Genomic DNA, 15658 nt, shown 5'->3' with positions numbered 1-15658 from the left:
CAACATTCCTGAAAAGTCAAATTCCAAAAGGCATCTATGAGTAAGAAGAGCTTTAAACTGTAATCCCAGGTGTTAACAGTTAAGTATAGAAGATGATATATGGAGTTTAAAAATATAGTCTTATACTACAGGGAGAAACAACAATTTCCCACTGCCTTTTTCTTTTAAAGAAAACCAGCAAAGCTCTCAAGACTGTCTTAATACTGTTCAGAGAGAAGTGGCAAACAAGGAAGGCCTGCCTGACTCATGACAGTTTGAAATTACAAAATAATCTATCATGAATTAAGCCTTATCGGTTTCAAATATACATAACATACCAACAGCTGCCTGGTTAATTACATGAAGAAGTGAAGCCAGAATATGGAATAGTTGGGAAATTGCTGAAGGCAGAGGAACTGACCCCTTTTGCTCAAAGATTCTTGCTTGACATGGGGAGAAAGAAGGAAGAAGAAAGTCAAAAAATGAATTAGACAGTTCCTGCCCTCAAAGAATCCCTAGTCTAGCCAAGAAGACAAGCACTCCCACACACAGCTCAAATGCTGGGCAGACAGTGACAGAGGCTAATTGGAAGCCTCCACAAAAGCGTGCTGGGGTCGCTGAGGCAGGAGCAATTAATCACAAGGGAGCCAGGCAGGCGACACATAGCCCCAACTCATACTGGACTGTCATTTGAAAAGCAAATTCACTCTCACCACTACCATGAAGTTGCATTCATGGTCTTTGAGTACCATCGTCCATACCTCTCATCTGAGTAATCAAAAATCCCTCCTTTTTCCAGGGAAAACACTATCTGTTGACCACTCCCTCCAGGAGCTTTTCATCTGGCATCATGAACTTCAGTTATTCTTTATCTCTACAAAACATTCTCCCTCTTTAGAGGCAAGAAAAAATGAAGATAAAATCCACAGAGAGTTCAAAAGACCTTAACAAAAAAACCCAAACTGCTTGGTATCTGCTCCATCACTCAGCTGCTGGACTTCACATTCCACCCAACTGTTTGCTGTGTTAAAAACAACTAGGCGGCCGGTGCCGCAGCTCACTAGGCTAATCCTCCGCCTTGCGGCACCGGCACACCAGGTTCTAGTCCCGGTCGGGGCACCGGATTCTGTCCCGGTTGCCCCTCTTCCAGGCCAGCTCTCTGCTGTGGCCAGGGAGTGCAGTGGAGGATGGCCCAAGTCCTTGGGCCCTGCACCCCATGGGAGACCAGAAGTACCTGGCTCCTGCCATCGGATCAGCGCAGCGCGCCGGCCGCAGCGCGCCAGCCGCGCCGGCCATTGGAGGGTGAACCAACGGCCAAAGGAAGACCTTTCTCTCTGTCTCTCTCTCTCACTGTCCACTCTGCCTGTCAAAAAATTAAAAAAAATAAAATAAAATAAAAACAACTAGGTAAGGGCTGACATTGTGGCAAAGAGGGTAAAGCTGCCACGCCTGCGATGCCAGCATCCCATATGGGCACTAATTTGAGTCCTGGCTGTTCCAGTTCTGATCCAGCTCCCTGCTAATGGTCTGGGAAAGCAGTGAAAGATGGCCCAAGTGCTTATGCCCCTGCACCCACATGGGAGACCTGGAAGAAGGCCACTGCAGCCATTTGGGGAGTGAACCAACATATAGAAGATCTCTCTCTCTCTCTCTCTCTCTCTCTCTCTCTTTTCTCTCTCTCTGTCTCTTCCTCTCTCTGTGTAATTCTAACTTTCAAATAAATCAATCTTTAAAAAAAAATTAGGCAAGGGCTGATGTTTTGGTATAGCAGATAAAGCCACCGCATGCAACGCTGGCATCTCACATGGGTGGTGGTTCGTGTCCCTGCTGCTCCACTTCCGATCCAGCTCCCTGCTAATGTGCCTGGGAAAGCAGCAGAAGTTGGCCCAAGTGCTTGGGCCCCTACTATCCACGTGGAAAATGCAGACGAAGCTCCTGGCTCCTGGGTTCAGCCTGGCCCAGCCCTGGCTGTGTGGTCATCTGGGGAATAAACCAGCAGATGGAAGCATTCTCTCTCTCTCTGTAACTCTGACTTAAAAAAAAAAAAAAAAAAAAGGAAAGAAAAAGAAAACACTTAAGCGAACAGTGCTACATTAAAAGCCATCTGTCTGTAAAATATTTTTTTGTAGTCTTAATCAGAAGCCCTCATGTCCATCATAAAACTCTGATCAAATAAATGGGGAAGGGGGCTCCATGCCAGAACTGGGGAGATGCCAGTATGGTTTGTAGCTTCACTAGCTGTATTGTGCCATGTCCTGGTTTGGGTAACAGATTAGTTATGTTAAGCTGTCACACTGGGAAAAGCTGGGTGCGGGTTCCATGGGACCTTTCTCTATGATTTTGTAACGTCCTATGAATCTATGATTTTTTCAAGTTAAAATGTTTTAGAAAAGCAAATAAGACATTTATCACTTCACAGAGTTTTACCAGCATGCAGCAGTTCCCTCCTGCTCCGAGGATGCTATGCCTCAAAACATGCAATGCAGCAACACGCATTCCCCAGAGCTTCCAAGGGCAGCCAGGAAAGAAGTATTTCCACCAGAGGCGCTTCAGAGAGCCCAGGAATGTCAACATCCTTCCCCTGCCCCCACCATGGGCAACTCCCAGCAGCACTCCTCACTCAGCTCTGCTACTGATACCCCATCCCTAGCCCATTCTCCCCAACACACACACACACACACACACACACACACACACACACATTTAACAGGGATTAAGAAAAGCAAAACCAGGCTGGTGTTGTGGTGCAGCAGGTTAAGCGGCCATCTGAGATGCCAGCAACCCATTTCAGAGCACCAGTTCAAGTCCCAGCTTCTCCACTTCTGATCCAGCTCCCTGCTAATGCACCTGGAAAGCAGCAGAAAATGGCACAAGTACTTCCTGACTCCTGGTTTCTACCCAGCCCAGCCCCAGCCATTGCAGCCATTTGAGGAGTGAACCAATGGATAGAAGATCTCTCTCTATGTGTCTCTCCTTCTTTCTCTGTCACTCAGCCCTTCAAATAAATCAAATAAAATATTTTTTCAAAAAACAGAAAAATCTCTCTCCGAAAAAACTCACCCCTAAGACGTAACTGTAAAAAAATTTCAATTTTTTCTGCTTTAAAAATATGAAGAACCGGGTTCCCACGGAATTCAAAAAGCAAAATATACTCAGAGAGATTGCCTCCATCCTGAATTCTTCTCCAAGATGAAATACATGCAAGCCCCCTCTGGATCTCAGCCTTATTCATAAAGCTCCAATTACAAATGTCAGGTAACCCAAACTGAGTTCCACAGCTTAAGTTAACATCTTTTCACCCCTAATACTGTCACTCTTTAGCAGGTTTCCAAGACAAAATCCAGGCATTGCTGTAATTTATTAAACTTGTGGTAACTTGAGTACTTGGTCTACAGGATAATAGCTAAGAACAAAGAACTTGATGCTAGAGTCCCTCTAGCAGCTACCTGGATGCATATCCCACCATTACTGCCTGGATAACTTCAGGCAAATCACTTCAAGTTTCTGTGGCACTTTCCATCTGTAAAGTGTAGATGACAACAGGTTTAGGGTCCTGCCTCATGGGATTCTCATGAGGATTAAATGAATTAATCTGTGTAAAGGTTCAGCAGAGCTGCTGGCGCCACGGCTCACTAGGCTAATCCTCCGCCTTGCGGCGCCGACACACCAGGTTCTAGTCCCGGTCAGGGCGCCGGATTCTGTCCCGGTTGCCCCTCTTCCAGGCCAGCTCTCTGCTGTGGCCCGGGAGTGCAGTGGAGGATGGATGACCCAACTGCCTGGGCCCTGCACCCCATGGGAGACCAGGAGAAGCACCTGGCTCCTGCCATCAGATCAGCGCGGTGTGCCGGCCGCGGCAGCCATTGGAGGGTGAACCAACGGCAAAAAAAGCAAGACCTTTCTCTCTCTCTCTCTCTCTCTCTCTCTCACTGTCCACGCTGCCTGTCAAAAAAAAAAAAAAAAAAAAGGTTCAGCAGAGTGACAGCCATACAAACAAACAACCCTGAAGTGTCACCTGTTATCAACACAATAAACTTGCTATCTGCTATTATTAATGCAGTAAACTGCTACCTGCTATTGCTTCTAATGTAATAAAGTTTTATTGAGCACCTAGCTCCCACACTCTATGAATCTTTTATTCTGGAAGAATCTACGTGTTACCAAACAGAGAGACACAGAAGGATCTGTCCATGATGGTGTCCCCAGCAAAGGAACTTTTATAGCCTGAGTGTTGTCAGAAGAATTTGTAGCACAACTAGTGAAGCCCAAGGATGAACAAAGATTATCTAATGGCTTAGACAAACACTCCAAAGCCATTGACACTCCCCTTTCCACCTTAAAAAACAACAAATTCCCATATACCTCTCACTGTCACACACAGTGCGGCATCTAATGAGGACATGGTGAGTGTCTCTCAGATGTGTTTTTCCAGATCTACAGACAGCTCTATTTTTTTTTTTTCTTTTTTTGACAGGCAGAGTTAGACAGTGAGAGAGACAGAGAGAAAGGTCTTCCTTCCATTGGTTCACTCCCCAAATGGCCACTATGGCCGGTGCACTGCGCCGATCTGAAGCCAGGAGCCAGGTACTTCCTCCGGGTCTCCCATGCGGGTGCAGGGCCCAAGCACTTGGGCCATCCTCCACTGCCTTCCCGGGCCACAGCAGAGAGCTGGACTGGAAGAGGAGCAACTGGGACAGAACCGGCACCCCAACCGGGACTAGAACCAGGTGTTGTAGCGCCGCAGGCGGAGGATTAGCCTAGTGAGCCATGGCGCCAGCCAACAGTTCTATTGAAACACATAAGCCCTGCTACTAATACCAGAAGTACTAGCCACAACCATTCTTTCCCTTCTTGTCCCTCGTCCTTGGGACATGTTCATGGTACCCCACCACGAACATCCAGCCAGTGAGAGTGGTTCCCAGGAAGGTCCTAGATATTCCAGGGAGGCAGAGGCCCATCCCATCCAGACAGGGACTGCAGGAAACATCTCTGAGAAGAGGGGCTCCTTGTGGTTTCTGAAATGCTGCCCATCACGCAAGGAAAGGCTGTTGCGCGATCTTCAAGCCAGTTTTACAAAACAGTTCCAAACCCCTAAGTGTGTGAAGTCAAAACTATGCCTACTGCTAAAATCTCAAATTGTTTAATATTTTTATTATGATTTTTCTTGGAATCCCCAAAAGTCTCTCATCCTGGGCTTATAGAGCATTTTTACACACCATCAACAGAGTTCACAGATGGTGAGATCCAAACATAAAGAAGACTAAAATCTTAGCCAAAATCCAAAAAAGTCATAAAAGTTTAAAAGTTGTAACCTTCTGTCCCAGGCACTACCGCTGTTCCTGATGCTGAGAGTCAATGCTCAGCCATTGGGAGCAGACTCCAATTTCTAAGATCAAAGTTTTCAATATTCTCCTTTTCAAATGGGACACTGACCCCCACCCACCCACTCTAGTGTGAACAGAAGAGTCATAGGGAAAGAGCTCTTTGGGAACAGGTGGTTGACAAATGGCTAAGATGCTGCTTGGGATATCTTCAACCCCTATCAGGATCGCTGGGTTCAAGTGCTATCTCCACTCCCTATTCTGGCTTCCTGCTGGTGTGCACTGGAAAAGGCAGCAGGTAATAGCTCAAATGTTTGGGTCCCTGCCACCTATATGGGACTCAGATTGCGTTCTCAGTCTCCCAACATTGGCCTGGCCCCATCCTGGCTATTACTGGTTATTATTTGGGCAGTGAACCAGCACATGCAAGACCTTTCTATCCATGTGTATATGCATGTCTGCCTTTAAAATGCATTTAAAAATACCAAAAATTCTTGTTCAAAAGACCTCACATATTTATTATTGAACAATCCCACTAGTCACAGTCCCAGGCAAACATGTCTAGCTGTCCAGATCACAGTGAAATCTTCAGCTTGACATGGTTAAGAAGACATGACCTTGATACAGCATACATATGTATGCCACCCATTCAAGTGCAATTCCTCATAGACCCTACCTGGTTTTTCTCCAATGTCTCTTCCTGGAATTACACCTGATTTCATCACTAGTTTTCATTCAAATACATTGGGTAATACAGAGGTTTTTTTTTTTGTTTGTTTGTTTTTTTTTTTTTTTTGCCAGAAATTTCTTGATTGTGAGGAAGAGTCAGCTACACTCAGCACAAATGGTAGCGGAAAGGAGAAAAACAAAGATTTTAAAAAAAAGAATAGTACCTCTAATAAAACAAAGAGCTCTTCTCAGAGTTGTATGTTTGTATTTGTAAGAGCTCTCTGAAGTTCTGGTACATCTCCTCCACTCAGAAGGTAAATCAGAAATGAAGACAAAGAGAGCAGTTCTCGTCAAAACATGGGTTTTGTTTCCAGAGCATCCAGGATATTCTTGAAGCATATGGACAGCTAATTATGTGTCTAACTATCTAACATTCTCTGTCATTTTTAAATTATCCTGTGGCCAAAATCTTACGTTAAGTATCAGCTACAAGTAGGAAGAAAAAGAGAAGAAATGAGAGCTTGCCAACTGAAGATGCAGGCCACTGACGTCCATTGGTTTTCTTGATATGGGGAAGTCAAACCTGGATGGTGAAATAAAGGAGCCACGTAGGCCCTTGAATTATCCTCTTTCACAAATAAAAGTTCAAATGAGGGACTCTCTCTACTGAGTCAACTAAAAGTATTCAAAATTATAAAGAGCCAAAACTTAGTTTTGAAACACTCTTCCTGTTTATAGTGAATAAAGTCCCAAACGCAGAGGAATTAGATTTTAATGAAAGTTTCTCCTATCATAGTATTGCTCAATAGCATTTTGGCCAAACTAGCTTAACTCTTTCTACAACTCAGAGAACTCTGACACCACTGTAATCAGCTTCATGGAGATCAAGCCTACTTCCGTTCTTAACAATTAGCTTTATTTTTCATCCTCTTGCCATGCCTCAGTTTACTTTTTATCTTGCAGACACGAAGGGCTTCATTATTCTCCTATTCTACATTGGCCAGTGGTTCTCCAAGCAGAGTGCTAAGGTTTAAATATGCTCCCCAATAGTTCTCATGCTGGGACTCGAACTAGCACCCATGTGGGATGATGGCATTGCAGGCCATGGCTTAACCCGTTAGACAACAATGCTAGCCCCAGATTAGTTAAGAAAAGGAAGAGAGACTTGGCACTCCCACATTTCTCTGTCTCTCTGCAGGATACCTATGCCGTGTTACAATGACACAGCAAGAAGGTCCTCACCAGATGCCAGACCAGATGAACTTCCTAGTCTCCAGAACCATGAGCTAACTAAACCTCTATTCTCCATAAATTACCTAGTCTGTGGTACTAAGTTACAGCAACAGAAAGTTCTCTAAGACATCTAAACATACAGTCAGTGTCACCTGGGAACATGTTAGAAACACAAATATTCCAGCCAACCTGAGATCTAATTAATATATCAGACACCCTAGAGACACAGTGATCTGTGGTTTACAAAAGTTTCCGGGTAATTTCAACTCACCCTACACTTTCAACACCACTGCTCCTGGCCAGCAAAACATCATCCTCTGGCCACTCAAACACCTCCTAGGAGTCACCGGGGTGACTCAGTGCTCCCTGCCCAGGCCCAGCAGCCTCCCATCAAATGGCAGAAACTCCAACTTTCTCCTTTATTGGCTCTCGCTGGACGTCTCAACAACAGCAGTGTTTCACAGACTGCCACCTAACTACTACTCTCCACATCTTTCTAGTAGTGTCCTTTCATCCACATCCTGGGGCATTAACTCTCAGCTCACCCACAGGCCACTGTTGCCCCCTAACTACTGCTTACCACATCTTTCTAGTAGTGTCCCATCGTCCACATTCTGGGGCACCTTCACTTCCACTCTCAGCTCACCCACAGGCCACTGTCACCCTTCTCAGAGCCCCATGGGTACACCAACTTCCCCAGTGACCACTACCAATATACCACTGCCCCTCTCTGTCCCTGTCCCCAGGGGACTGTGCTTTGTCTGGGCTGTGGAAAACACCCTTCCCCTCCCTGGGGCCTGCCTCTCTAATGGTGCAGGCCCAGCTGGCTTCCTGTGGCTGAAAGCTCTCAGCCTGGGCCCAGAGCAGAGAGTGCCAGGTGAGGAGGCAAAGAGTTAAAGAGACACTTCTTTAACTTGGGATTTTGCTTTTTGTTTTAAAGCAGGATTTACAAAGGCTGGTGATTCCTGTGAGAGAGAAAAGGGGATCCGAGTTTCCTTGAGTACAACACGAGACAGTCTGGGAAATGAAAGAACATCCTGTCCTAGGAATTGACTGGAGCAGAGTCACCCGGGGAGGGGGGAGCAGCAGGGAGAGTGCAGGAGTGTGTGTGTGCTTGAGGGGGTAGGTGCATGACAACTGTGCTTGTAGGTGTATGTGTGTGTACAATGTGTGTGCAGTATGAGCGCGTGTATGCTCATGTGTGTGTGCACACAATGCATGTGTGTGCCCAAGTGTATACGTGCATACTGTGGGTGCATGTGGGTGTATGTGTACATTGTGTATGTATGTGCATATGTGTGCACTTATAGGTATGTGTTTGTGCTTGTGAGTGTGCACTTATGCATGTATTTGTGTGTTACAGAAAGACAAAAAAATAGAGACAGAGGACATAAAGATACACAGCAACAGAGAAAGAAGGAAACAGAGCAGCCAAGTGAGTTTTCCAGATTACCAGAATTCACATAAATTACTTGCCAGGCTCCTGTGTCTGATAACAACTAAAAACAAGGTCCCCAGGACATGAGAGTAGCTGGGGTGTGACATACTAAGGACCACCACACACTGGGGACATGTTACAAAAATCCCCTGAGAACTTTTATGGACAAAAAGAACAGTCAGTAGTTCCCAAAGTGAGCATGCTCCTGACATTTAGGATGAGGCTGCTGGGCAGACCGAGGACTGCACAGAACCTCTCTCTGCCTCCCTCCACAGTCCCAGTGGCTGTCAATCAAAGCACCCCTACATCTTAATTCCAGATACCCTCATGAGGGAAGCAGCACCCATGGCACACCAAACATCCAAAGTCACCCAAGGGCTGGAGGAGAACAGCAAGGAGGGATCAGAGTTGGACTTAAAATCATAATGAAAAGCAGCCAGGGTTCAAACAAGAGGTGTAAATGAAGGGGATGTTTCAGATGAAGGTGTCCGTAGAGCAGAGGTCAGCAAACGTCCAGATAGAGGCCCGAGCAGAGGTGGTCCAGGCTCTGGGGGCTGCTAAGGCTGGCTCGGCTCTGCCAGTCAGGGAAAGGCAGCAGTGGAAACTAGATGAGCGGTGTGGCCATGTCCAGAAACATTACTTACAAACACAAGTGACAAGTCAGACCCAGCCTGTGGGATGTAGGTCATCAACTGCTAGGTACAAGTAACAGGACGGTCATCCTTCCACACCTGGGGAATACTGATTACTGGACTCCCAGGAGCACCAAAACCCATGGAGGGTCAAGTCCCTTATACAAATGGATGGTATCTGCATTGAACCTACACATTTCCTCTGTTTAATTATCTCTAGATTATCTGTAATATCTAACATAAAGTAGATGTTATGTAGATAGTGGTTATACCACATAGTTTAGGGAATAAAAACAAAAGAAAAAAGTCTGTACATGTTTGATACAGACACATTTTTTTAAAGATTTCTATATATCTGGCTAACATTGTGGCGTAGCAGGTTAAGCCATATCTTTGCAATGTCAGCATTCCACAGCAGAGTACAGGATTGAGTCCCAGCTGCACTGCTTCTGATCCAGCTTCCTGCTAATGCACCCGGGAAAGCAGCAGAAGGTGGCGCAAGAATTTGTACCCCTGCCACCCATGTGGGAGATCCAGATGAAGTTCTTGGATCATGGATTCAGCCTGGCCCAGATCCAGCTGTTATGGCCATTTGGAGAGTAAACCAACAAACAGAAGATCTCTCTCTCTCTCTCTCTCTCTCTCTCTCTCTTTCTCTCTCTCTCTGTCTCCCTCTCTCCCTTTGTGTGTGTGTGTGTGCATGTGTGTGTGTGTCTCCCTCTCTGTGGGAAAAAAGTAAGTTCATGAAAAAACACAAAGTTTATATTTGTGAAAAAAAATATGAATTACATGCATAATTTTTCATTAAAAAGTTTACAGAAAATATATATTAAGAAAGAAAATTATTCAAAGATTTAATTTATTGCACTGAAACAATTTTTAATTCCATGATTGATAAACTTTTTTTAAAGATTTATTTATTATTTATTTGAAAGGCAGAGCTACAAAGAGAGATCTTCCATCCACTGGGTTACACCCCCAAATGGCTACAAAGGCCAGAGATGGAGCAGGCCAAAGCCAGGGGCCTTGAGCTTCATCCAGGTCTCTCACATGGGTACAGGGGCCCACGCACTTGGGCCATATTCCACTGCTTTCCTAGGCACACTAGCAGGAAGCTGGATCACAAGTGGAGCATCTCTGACTCAAACTGGTATTCACATGGAATGCCGGCACTGCAGGCAGTGGTGTAGCCCTCTGTGCCACAACAGTGGCCCATACCCATGAACTGTCTGAAGTCCTCTCAAATACTTCTACTTGACAACAGCTCAGATGACAGCTTTGGGCAAGTTGCAGGCAAGAACACACAGAGACCAGGCAACTCCTTCCACGGAATCCCTGCTTGGAAATGGGACAGAGATTCCAGCCTGAAGTTATGCACCTGACTCAGTAGGCCCCTCTGCGACACCAGCTGGGGTTACGTCACCTGCACAAGCTCAACAGCTAGAAATCAGCGGGGCTGCTCTGGTGAGTAGGAGCAGAGCCTGGGGAGCATTGTTCCGGCTCACGGTGACGGCAAACATGACGCCAGGCAGATGTCTGTGGCCTGCAGGGAGAGTCACAGTTTAGCCCCTGCACTCCACACGCCAACCCCATCAGCAAAGCTCAGGGACCCCCAGATTTTGCCACTCGGAAGACACAAGAAAGAAAATTCCAGAGCTTCAGAGAAAAACAAACAAGCCTCAAAAATGGCCGGAGTGCATTCTCTTTGTAACTTTAGGACACAAACCTAAGGGTTCCAACAGAAAGCCTCTCTTCCTCTCCAGTCACAGCTAAGGCAGTCGCCGAGTGTCCACAGGGAGCCCATAAACACACAACAGACGCATGCACGCCTCTGCACATGGTTCTCATCAGACTTCAAAGAGAAGCTGTCCTTTTTCTTCTCAAGCCCAACGGTGAAGCATCCCAAAGGATATGAAAAGCTCTCAGAATGAATCAACCACAAACGGGAAAAGCTTACTCCCGGGGCCAGCTCTTGGGGCCAGTTGCGGAGAGAGGTGGGAGAAGCAACCCTTCCTATGTATCCAGTGAACGGGCAAGGAAAGCATCCTGGGTCAGCCGAGGACCCCCCACTGCCTCCTCCCTGTCTCATGTCCAACTTGATGACTTCCAGAGCCGGGATATGAAAAGCCTCTGTGTGAGGAAGGGACCCCAACCAGAACAAGCTGGGCCTCTGAAGGACAGGTGTCTAGGCAGTTGGACCTGGACCATAGGAAAAGGAAATTCTCTCTTCTGTTGCCACCGGCGCAGATGGACGGGATCTGGGATCATTTCCTCAGCAGGCAAAAGCCCAGGGAAGAGGAACTGGGAAAAGGTCATGTCCAAACAAATATATCAGCCTGACGAAGAGAGTCCCAGAAGGCATGGGCAGACACACACCACGCACCAGAGGAGAAAGCCATTGTTGCAAAGATCCTCCCTACAAACAGCCCCTAAAGAGGCCCCACGTAGGCAGACAGCGCTTTGAAGGCAGGAAGCCACTAGGAGAGATGCTCCCCCCGAGGGGTAGGGAATGTTCTCTGTGACTCGTTAAGTATTGAACATGTCCTTCCACCTACAAAACTATAGCTAGTTTCAAATCAGCATGCATACAGGGATAGGCATTTGGCCCAGCAGTTAGGACACAGGTGGGAATGCCCACGTCCAACACCAGAGTACCTGGTTTATTTCAACTGTGCTCATGATTCCTGCTAATAGCACCCGAGGAGGCAGCAGGTGATGATGGCTCAAGTAGTTGGGTCCCTGCCACCCTCATAGGAGACTCCAATTGAGTTCCTGTCTTCCAGCTTCAGCCAGGCTCAGCCCCAGGCACAGCGGGCTTTTGGGAAGTAAACCAGTGGAAGGGAGCAGTGTGTGTGTATGTGTGTGTGTGTATGTGTGTCGCTGTGTGTCTGTGTCTGTGTGTGTATGTGTGTGTGTGTGTGCGCGCATGCACATGCACCTGTCCCTCGAGTGAATAAAGAGAAAAATTAAAAATAATAGTGTACTCAGTGAGTTGTTCTTCTTCTAAAAATGGCATTCCGGGGCTGGCACTGTGGCATAGTTAGGCTAAGCCTCCACCTGTGGTGCTGGCATTCCATATGGGCTCCATTCAAGTCCCAGCTGCTCTTCTTCCAATCCAGCTCTCTGCCATAGCCTGGGAAAGCAGAAGAAGGCCCAAGTGCTTGGGCCCCTGCACCCACATGGGAGACCTGGAAGAAGCTCCTGGCTCCTGGCTTCAGATCAGCAAAGCTCTGGCCATTGCGGCCACTTGGGGAGTGGAAGACCTCTCTCCCTGACTCACTCTCTCTCTCTCTCTCTCTCTCTCTTAACTCTACCTCTCAAGTAAATAAATAAATATTAAAACAAAAAATAGCATCCCACATAAAACAAATGGGAGAGCCTCAGTTTGATAGGATCGTCTCCTTCCAGCCCCAAAGAAGAAGAGAAAATCGCATCCCATATAAGATGTACTCACAGCCTACTTGGCACAAGACCAAGAATTCTTAGTAAAGTTTGCCAGAATTTGTAACATTATTTCTTATGCTACTGACAGCAACAATAAACATTCTTGGCTGCCAATGCGGCATACATTCCCTCTAATAATGAAAACTAAGTTACCACCTAAGCAAACTCTTGAGTTACTTAAGGAGCCACTTTCTGGAAACCATAGCTATTCCAAATGGTCTTTCAAAGTCCAGAACACCCATGTGTGAAAATGTGCAGTGTGGCCCTCCCTCACCTTCCATTGCTCACCAAGGGAGAGGGACTGGGGTAATCAGTTTCTGATGCCAGGAACACAACAGAAATTGGAAACTTTGCTAGCTCCCAGTTTGCCCTGTCAACAACATGTTCTCTCTTCCTTTGCTCCTCTGTGACTGATGACATGACAGGACTTCTGCTGCCTCTCCTGGTTGTAACACTCTCAGTTTCTGTTCCCTTTTTATCATCTTACTTTCTTTTCCATGGCCCTATGACTTTGTTTTATTGGCTAGAGAAGGGAATTCATCTGTTGAACTCCTGAGTGATTTGGGGAGAACAATGGCCTCTTGTTTGTTTTTGGCCATGACCAATGGAACAACTTCTTCCTGTGGTCTTCTCCCCCTTTCTCTCCTGAGAACATGTCTCAGCTGCTGCTCAGGTCAAGTTTGTCTGTAACACAGCTGATGTCCACAGGTCCAAACAATCTTCTTTGACTTTTAGGCCCTCTCCAGCCATCTGTCCTTCCCAACACTCTTCCCTAGGATTTCTCTAAAAGACAGGTTTAACAGCAGACTCAGAATGACAAACACCCTAAACAGCACTCTGACCTCAGAATCAGCCCTTAAGGCATTCGGATCTGGCTGAAAAGCACAAGACAGCATTTCAGACATGGAAAGCCAAGATACTTGGCCCAGCCACAACCATTGTGGATATTTGGAGAGTGAAGCAGTAGACGAGAGCTCTCTCCCTCTCTGTGTCTCTCAAATAAATAATGTTAAAATGAATAAATAAATAAATAGGCCTCTATAACCTCACCCCAGCTGGATTTTCTCTTTTCCCTTCCCACAGAGTCCTTACAAATCCTACAAACCAGCCCCACAGGACAACTCCCCCTCTTCCACCAGGCCCTGCACCTGCTCACACCACAATTTCCTGTCATGCTTTCTCCAGCTGGGGATTCCCCACTCCCAATTCCTGCCAAACTTTTACTCACCCTGTAGGATCTGCAGCAAGTGCCTGTGCTCCACAGGAACAAGAGGCATCGGCTGGCTCACACCTGGACACATATGAAGGCTGTGTCACAGTGACTGGTGACCACATTCACCTTCTCCAGCCAACCATAAGCTCCCCAAAGACAGTGATTTTTCCCAGCACCACCCCCACTGCAGCACACACGGAAAGCAATTGGTGACTATAAAGAGACTTTTAAAAGTCCATGGAAAAATGGCATTCAAAGCACACATTTATTTGGGTGCAAAACAGTGTGTTTTTATAAGACATGGAAAAAAGTACTAAGGAATACTATTCATGGATTTCAAGTTTGGTTTACAAAACAAGCATATATTTTAATTTCATTTTTCCATGGACTTCTGAAGTCCCCTCATACATGCAGAAATCAGAAATGAAGACATTTAATTCAAACTCCAAGAAGAAGATGTTGTACTCTCAACTCCACCTCGAGGGCTGATCAGGCGCACCTTGAAACAACTGCTTGGGGCACATCAAGACTGGTTCCATAGCGACCAACCTGGCCTGCAGGTCAGCAGATATTCCCATTCTACGTGAAACCTGGGGCCTGAATCAAGGACTGTTAACCTTCTGTTGCTTTGTGAGGCCTAAATATTTTCCACAAAGCCCAGATAAACTTAGGGATTTATTTAATGCATATATTTCACCATAACCCTTCACTAACTAGAAACTGAAATTCTATAAGCAGGCTTAAGAGCCAGGAAGGGCCTCCTGGCTTGACCTGCAGAGACCTTCCAACACTGCTGGGGACAGTCTTTAATCTATTTCTGGACACCTTTGTGGTAGCCTCTCAAGTGAATCAAATTAACATCTAATTCGATCCAAGCAAAGGTCCCGGTCTGGAAATGAATCAGTGCAAGTCAGAGGAATGAAACACATGGTCTCTAATTGGGATTCTGCCCTAATGTGCAAGAAGCAGACAGCAGTCAAGAGTAATGTATATCCCTGAACATCTGCAGGGTATTCACACCGACAGTCCCTTGGAGTCACACTGGACCCACACAGCTGAGGAGGTAGAGGATTTCAACAGGGCCCCAAGTGCCAGCCATGCTAGAAAACAGACAACAGAGCCCGCGCTTGAAGGAGGCACAGCACATGGTTCCCTGGGGAAAGTGCCTCAGTCTGAGAGAACTGCAAGGGCCAGAGCTTTGAGGCAGGCTTGGTCTGGTTCATCAGTAACACTGGCGTGACAACAGCAGAGGACACTCAGGTCCTGTGGCCCCGGAAAACACCATGAGATCATTAGGTTTAAAGCACAGGCAGGCACAGAGTGGCACTGTGGACTTAAAAGGCGTCTTCTGGCTGCTGTGTTAAGACACAATGGAAGGAGGCAAGAAAAAGCAGAGAGACCAAGTCAGAGCCCAGTACAATAAACCAGGTGAGGAGGTGCTGCAGCATCCAAGCACTGTCCCTTAGTTAGGGTTTATGCACCAGATACCAATTTGGATTTGAGAAAACAGCCAGAGATGTCCACCCTCCATTGCCCAGCCCAGCGGCTGCAGACAAAACACAGGGCAGTCCCTGGCGAGGGGCAGCACACAACTCAAGATGAAAGGCCAGCTCCATGGAAGCCAGCATCAGAACATTTCCTTCAACCTGAGGAATGAGAGGGCTAACCCCAAATAAAAGGAAACTCAGGGACAAACTTCATTCAGGAGCTCCCCTGCCACCACGCAGTCCAC

General features: G+C 46.5%; 1 protein-coding gene across 11 annotated transcripts in view; it reads right to left on the bottom strand.

Annotated features, from left to right (window-relative positions):
- TIAM1 (TIAM Rac1 associated GEF 1) overlaps nt 1–15658 on the bottom strand; it is a 443084-nt gene that overhangs the window by 273262 nt on the left and 154164 nt on the right. The window contains exon 1 of one of the 11 annotated variants that reach the window (XM_089331497.1): nt 13942–14004. The exons of the other annotated variants lie outside the window; for them this stretch is intronic. The gene's annotated coding sequence lies outside the window, so the exon portion shown is untranslated. Of the gene's footprint in view, nt 1–13941; nt 14005–15658 lie in introns of those variants that run through there. 11 annotated transcript variants of the gene reach the window in all.

Source organism: Oryctolagus cuniculus, chromosome 4 (genome assembly GCF_051225735.1).
Source record: "Oryctolagus cuniculus isolate XC-2025 breed Fujian yellow rabbit chromosome 4, ASM5122573v1, whole genome shotgun sequence".
In the NCBI taxonomy this organism is placed as follows: Eukaryota; Metazoa; Chordata; class Mammalia; order Lagomorpha; family Leporidae; genus Oryctolagus; species Oryctolagus cuniculus.
The sequence above is the reverse complement of the archived record's forward strand: the minus strand, read 5'-3'. Positions and strand labels throughout refer to the sequence as shown.